General features: G+C 39.3%; 1 long non-coding RNA gene across 1 annotated transcript; it reads left to right on the top strand.

Moving 5' to 3' along the window:
• Positions 1-3,329: 3,329 nt before the first annotated feature.
• Positions 3,330-6,745, top strand: LOC311003887. The gene is made up of 4 exons (XR_014596286.1): positions 3,330-3,537; positions 5,131-5,256; positions 6,088-6,174; positions 6,626-6,745. It is a non-coding gene; the product is annotated as an uncharacterized lncRNA (long non-coding RNA).
• The last annotated feature ends 556 nt before the right edge of the window (positions 6,746-7,301 follow it).

Here is a 7,301-nt window from a genome sequence, read left to right as displayed (position 1 = left end):
AAGGTAATTTAAAATACCATTTTAAACCGTAAACCGTGAGTATGTGCTACTTTTTTTCTTTCTTTTTTTTTGTAAATGCGGGTGATATTTCATTTGGTAGTTTACACATCTTCAAGGACAGAACAGTCGTTCCACACTGCACGTACTTACAGGACATGGATACAGCATGGTACAGTGCACGTGCAACACACAAGACAATTCCAGTAATACTTGCCGATTCGCTCCCCCCTACTTTCAGTGGATGTGTGACATTACACAAGATCGACCAAATTCCTGTTTTTTATTCTCCTTTCTGTCCGTCCGGTCAAACCTTCCCATTCATAAAATGTATTGCAACACAACTTACGAGAAATGTTCTCAGCAAATGTAGTTTTCTCACAAGAATATTGAGCAACTATCTAGTCCAGGATGCATTTCATAGTCACACCCACATGTCATACAAGTGTGTGTGGGTGTGTACTTGAAGCAAAACGAAACAAAAAGGTTAACTATAAAAGCAAAATTGATCAAAAAATCATCAGGATTTTTGTTTCTTGTCAGACCAATTTGTGAGGTTATTATGTTCATTATCTGTCATCCTTGGTTGCACAAGTCTATTCCATGAGTAGTCATCAAGGGATTAGTAACACTTATGTATATAACTTACTAAAAGTAATGTGTAATAAGTCACATGTAGTAATAATAGGCCATGTGATATAGACAGCTGTTAAATATACAGGAGGATGCTTAACCACTTAACCATGTGACCTCATTAAAAGTCAAATAATTAGAGGTGTGTGCCATGACTAGGTTGCTGGATGACAAATAAAGGAGACACACCCAATATGACGAATTGACATTTATTTGAAAAAAATAATAATAACAAATAAAATGCAGTATTTTACAATCCCTCTGCTTAGAGACAGAATCACAGTCATAAAGGAAAGAAATGCAGCAAAAACGGTCACTGGGTGGATTGTTGGGAAAAAGAAACACACACTGGTGCGTGAATATTAGAATTGGCCCAATACTGAAAAGTACAACAAACAAGGCTGGCTCACAAACCACAGATATGTTATGACCTTCCCCCACGAAACGTTGCCTTTTCCCTCCTTCATATTCACTCGTCTCACAGAAAATGTCCTCCAAACAACTGGACTATTAGTCTCTTGATCTGATCAAAAAAAAAAAAAAAAAAAAAAAAAAAATGAACCAAGCCAGCACACACACACATACAAAGCCAAAAGAAAACAAAAAACCTACAACTTTGACTTAACTTTCTACCGTCCTGTGTTGTCAGTTAAATTAGATTAAGATGCAGAGAACCAACACATTTTTGTCTTTCATAACATGCTGTAAATTACTATGTGAATGCTGCTCTATCCCATGTACAGTGCCATTTACAGTCTATCCAGACAGAAGACAAAAAATTCTTGGACGGCCAAGAGGAACTTGAATTCATTCCAGTGCAAACCTCTCCCATCCGGAGCACCACAGTGACCCCACAAAGGTAAATGATCATTTGTAATACTTAACGCAATTGTTCAAATATTTATTTTTATAACATCCACAGTGTGGATGGATCCAAATATTAATTAATAAGCTAACAAGGTAAACGGGGAGACGTTTGCATTGTCCCACAAGTGTGAGACAATCAGCTTGAAAGAAATATAATTACTGAGACACCTTTGATGTTGTCAGTACACCCCCCACATAGTTGGGACATGAATCACAACATACCAGGAAACAAGAAAAATCCTGCTCTGAAACCTAATCTGTGTGTGATTGCTGTTGTTACAGTTACCCTGGGCTCCTTCCGAGTCTGACGATGCAGTGCTTCCTGGCACCACTGTCATATGTTGATGGATGTGTTTAACTGCCAACTCCAATACTGTAAAAATAAAAACATGAAGCATGAAAAAATTATGCAAAGTCTGTTCTGTACATGTGTCTTATCTCACATGTAACTTTGATACAGTCTGAGTAAAAACACAGTATAGTTCTGCTCTCACAGAGATTATACTGTCTCACTAGGTTGTGTCCAACATGGGTTATTTGAATGCACATGCAGGAACTAGGTCGGTAACGGTCATAGAACTTGTTTTTATGATCTAAACCAAATGGGCTCAACCTTTATTCTACTGAAAAATGTTATTACACATTTTCTGATCACATCTCAGTTCGCATTCCAATAATGGCCCACTAGGTAGTAAACATGATCTGAGCTAAGATGTGGGGCAGATGGAGTCTATCATGAAATTTCCGTATTAAGTGTGCCACGATCTTGATTTATCCGGAAGCTCTTAAATCATAATGATAGGTTTTAAAATAGGCAGGCACATCAAACAAGTTAAATTTAGAACTATAAGTCGATAATATCTCATAATATTATTGCACTGGGGCACCTTTTTTGTTTCATCTTTCACACAGCTATACACTGACATTTGCTGAAAGGATCACTATGAAAGTGGTTGTCCCCGAGGCTGGTACGGGGAAGCAGTGTTATTCAGAGGTGTTTCAATGCTACTACTATAAATATATATATATTTTGGTCACTTTGAGGTGGAAATTAAGCTCAGTGCAGGACCAGTTGTCACAACACGACAACAGACATGTTTATAAATGCCACTCCACCGGATAGACAACTTAATCTTATTAAACAATAAATCATGTTAATGTGCCAAATGCACTATTTTATCACTTAATAATTTCCTGTTAATAATTAAACAAATACCTGCCTTCGGTGTGCCCAGGGAGAGTTTGTGGTACAACCACAAATGACTGGTAATGGATTGATTATAAAGCCTGAAAGCAGGTGAAGTCTGTTTTCTATCAGTACAGACAAGTTCAAACCACTTGTCTGTCACCACCAACCTTAACCAAATCTCCATCCTTCCCTCAAGCCAGAATCTGTTCCCCATCTTTGAAATCTAATGTTTAGCAGCCACAAAGGGACACAGTAGGTGATGAGAATGAATGAATGAATGAATGAATCCAACTCCTAAGGGCAGTTTTGGATAAGTGAGCATGTATGACAAGATTAAGCTGTCTATCCTCAGTCCATCTCATCTGCAGCTACGCGTGAAGTCTTAGTTTTTTTTTCCCTTTACGTGGTGAGTGAATGGATGGTTCAACGCACAACGCACAGTCACCTAGCACGGAGTCATGCCCTGCACTCCAGCTGCTCCAGCCCACCACCACACGAGCCGCCAAACACTATGGTTGAAACGCAGTTTGTCTCTATCCATCACCACGGTGCCAGCACATATTACTTAGCCTTAACGTTTAACACCACAGTAAAGTGAAACCGCTGCAAGTGAGGACGGAAGTAAATATCACATGCTGTGGTTGCAGAACCGAGTTAGGCAGGACGTGGACGGACGGTATTCCTTTGCGCTCTAAAGCCTCCAGAACGCGGGGATAGTGACAGGACGACCGCACTTGTCTCCACAGTGTAAAGCCAGACAAACGGAGCACCTAAGCCGCAATGAAGACGCACGAGAAAGTTTATGTTTCCAGATCTAGTCCGCGGTGAATATGAATGAAGAATGACCAATGGTAAGTAAATGGCACGGATGTGACTCAAGTGGCCTAAAGTGGTGACGCACTGAATTAAACTGACATTTTAAGACACCGCGTTTAAAATGAGCTGAAGCCGGAGTGTAGTCCACGTTAGTCCGGGGTGGAAAGAGCACATTGACGCAGTCTACGGCATGTAAAGCGGAGTCGGGGGGCGATTTCCGAAACTTACCGGGAGTGCGCATCCGTCCCTCTGCCTTCCCTGCCGAGCGACTGGCTGATGTGCTGTATGTTCGCTGGAAGGCTTTTCCAAACAGGGGAATTCCGTGTGAATAACTTCCCATGTGCCATTCATAAGGAAACTGAAATAGCCGTGGCTGGCTATTTACGGGAATTTACCTGTGGCTTACAGGAACTGGCAGACCTATGCAGGGCTCCCTCTACCAACGCTCAAATCAAATGCTATGTTGAATACCCCAAATAATTATTAATTCACGCAAAAGTAACAATAAGATGTATAAAATACCACCTTACGAATCCTGCAGGTAATAATACACGTGGTTTACCACAGTTTTAACAAGGTTAAAGAATACAATCAGCATGACTAGCTCTTACAGAGTGGATTTTAATTGCTAAGGTGTCCAATGTGAGCAGCATTATCAACATTAGCTGTTAGGTGTAGCCATAGGGGTGTAGCTACTGTCAACTACTTTGTGTACTGTGGGCTTCGTCACCTGTAGCTATGTATTGAGTATAAAACACAAATGAGTCAGAATACTGAAACCGGTAACTGGTTTCAATGTTGTGGCTGTTGTGGTTGTGTGTACATATAGCTACACTATGTACAGTGAGGTCCAGAAGCCTGAACTACTTCCCCAATGGTAAACCACAGTCCTGCATACACACACACACACACACACACACACACACACAAACTGAGGTGTGTGCAGAGTGTCTTGTCTATCAAAAATGAATTTCTCCCATGGGGACAATAAAGACTCATCATCTTATCTTATCTTAAACACATACTGATATAGGATTTACAACTTTAAAACAGGTAATAGGTCTTAATTTTTTTATTTGACTAGTGTAAAGCTGTTATATATACACAATATATTAATGAACTAGCTGGGCCTAGAGCTCTCAAACAGTAACAAGTGAAAAGCTATTTCCCTCTGAAATGTATAGTGATGACAAATTACAAGGATGGTAGTCGACTGTAGTTTAAAGTATGTATTTCCCATCACTGGGTTTAAATACAACATTTTTAACTTGAAGCAATATTTCTGCCTCATGGGAGTTTGCATTGAGCTTACTGTAATTTCAGTAGCCAGGGTTTATTGTAGGCTACTGTGTTTCTAAGATGAAATACATCATGTGAAAATGTGTAAAATATTGTAATTGCCCTATGGTTGTTATTTAGGCCAACTTCATAAAAGAAATGGAGCTAATGTTTCTCTGGAGGGCTCAGTAACAAATGTGTTTTAAAATGAGCAGATATTCAGAGAGTTACAGTATGTTACATGAAGAAATGTCCATGTGTAATGTATGCAAACATTTTGGATTCTACAACTAACCCCTGTGTCTCTGTCTCTCTTTCTCTCCCTCACACCGTCCCCGAAAAACTCTCAGCCTCTTCTCTGCATCAGTCTCCTTGCTCTCCTCCTTCTACCTCTATCTCTTTCCTGCATAAGTGACAGGTCTGTGGTTCAATTAAAGGACAATTCGGAAATCGTCAAAGTTGAATTCGACTACACAGTAAGACCCATATCTTATACGTATACACACTATATATATGTTTTCCCACACTAAACACAGAGGCAATAGACATTTATTGTCCCTTTGTTAAAAAAAAAAAAAAAAACGTTACAGATAAGCAATGACAGCTCATTGGATCAGTCTCGATTTCTGGAAATGCACAGATAAGTTGATTGCTGATATAAGTCATAACCCTTTGATGGTGTGACATACGGGAAGCAAACAATCAAGTGAAGCATATAAATCGGGGCTAAGTCCTGGAGATGACTATTATGCAAAAGAAATTGCAACCTGATGTAAGCTATTAAATGTAAATCATTGTCTGTGCATGCACTATACAGTTTCATTGAAAAAAGAAAAAGCCCCAACATGAAAGCTGCAGCCCATCATACAAGGAAACTGAACTGAAATGCGGAAACTAACTGAATGAAAAATGGTATTTCACTCTCCCAAAGGTTGGGATTTGAACCAGCTGTCCTTAGAAATTCGTCATTATATACTGTAGTTATTTCCACCAAAGGGGACTTTGTAGATTATGAGATGTGCAAAGAATTTTTTTTTGTTGCAAAAACGTCTTGAAGAGTTCGATGAAGGACTTTTAGATTTGTTTGTTTCCTGTATGATGATCCATTCTCACTGGCTGCAACTAGAGGTTTTAAGTTGTAAATGTGCTGCGTCACCAGAGGCCACCGTCCACCTTCTGAAACATTCTCTGGAAGTAATAAAACGATAAAATAAAATAGAGATTAAATAAGTAAAAAGACTTTAATCTACCCACCTCTTCAGTTGTGTTACTAATATTGTGCACTGTCATGTTCTCATTCATTCAAGAAAGAAAGCATTATGGCCTTGCTGCATAATTCATCCTGCCATAGATCATTCGTCAAAATACCTCGCTGCTCACCACCAGACATCGCAGTAAGTAATAATCATCTTTGTAGTTGTCAGCTAAAATGTTAATCAATGTGCTTTTTTTTATGCCTATCTTTCCTGTTACATAATTCAGTAATGTTTTAGTTTCTGAAATGTTGCCAAAAACATATCAAGAGGTTGTAAATCATGAAAACATTAGACTTTGTTTGATATCTACTGTGCCATACAGCTACTACACGGTATATAATAGCATCTCTATTTTGCAAAATGTCTTCATTGCTTACAGCAACATCTCTTGGTGGTTGGAGCACCCATCAACCTTTGCCCAACTACACTTCTCACTGCCTTTTACAGTCAGTTCATTATGATGCATAGCACTAGGTCAAAGGCGGTTGATTACGTAGAAAACGGGATTCAGTTTTTATAGCCAGGGCACATTAGACACTGTATGATTCAAATGTTTAATCTGACTAATCTGCCTGTGTCTGTTCTGCAGAATGTCACGAGCACCTTTCACGACTTAACCTGCAAAATGAGGAATTTAAGGATTTCCGACACAGACAGACTGATTGCGGCTGTCATAAACTCATTAAGCTGCCCTTGTCCTGAGAAATCGGTAAGTGTTGCCACATTTGTTGAACTTCAGAAAGTCGTTCTTTCAGTTTGAGATTTTGGCTCGATCCTAGCAAATACAGTGGAATGTTGGCATGCTGTGGTGTTTCTTTCTGCCACATAGGGGGTGACTCACCGATGGCTGACATAGCCAGTTGGCTTTGTGACTGTGTCCACAGTGTTTGTTTCGTTAAACTAGTAAACTGAGTGCCAGAGACAAGCTAGAGCAGAAAATTGACATGCAGAAGTTCTTGCAGGTTGTTTGGTTACTGTGTGCTGCATTTTCAGGCGTCTCACACTAGAAAGCCACAAAAATCAGATATCTGGTTAATTCATAAATGTGTGTTTCTTTCTTTCTGAGGTCAGCTCAGTAAGATGAAGTACCTTAAAAAAAAAAAAAAAGCCAGAATTTAATATGTGTTTTCCAAAATAAAAACCACACCCTCTTAATCTCTAGATCAGTTACAAACTTTGCCGTTCACCTGAACTTCATTTTGAACATTGTGGTGTCAGAATCAGATTTGATGATTCAGGCTCATAGTTGAAGCCTGAGTCAGAGG

The sequence above is a fragment of the Trachurus trachurus genome (genome assembly GCF_905171665.1).
Source record: "Trachurus trachurus genome assembly, chromosome: 20".
Lineage (NCBI taxonomy): Eukaryota > Metazoa > Chordata > Actinopteri > Carangiformes > Carangidae > Trachurus > Trachurus trachurus.
This window is presented reverse-complemented; position numbering and strand designations above follow the sequence as displayed.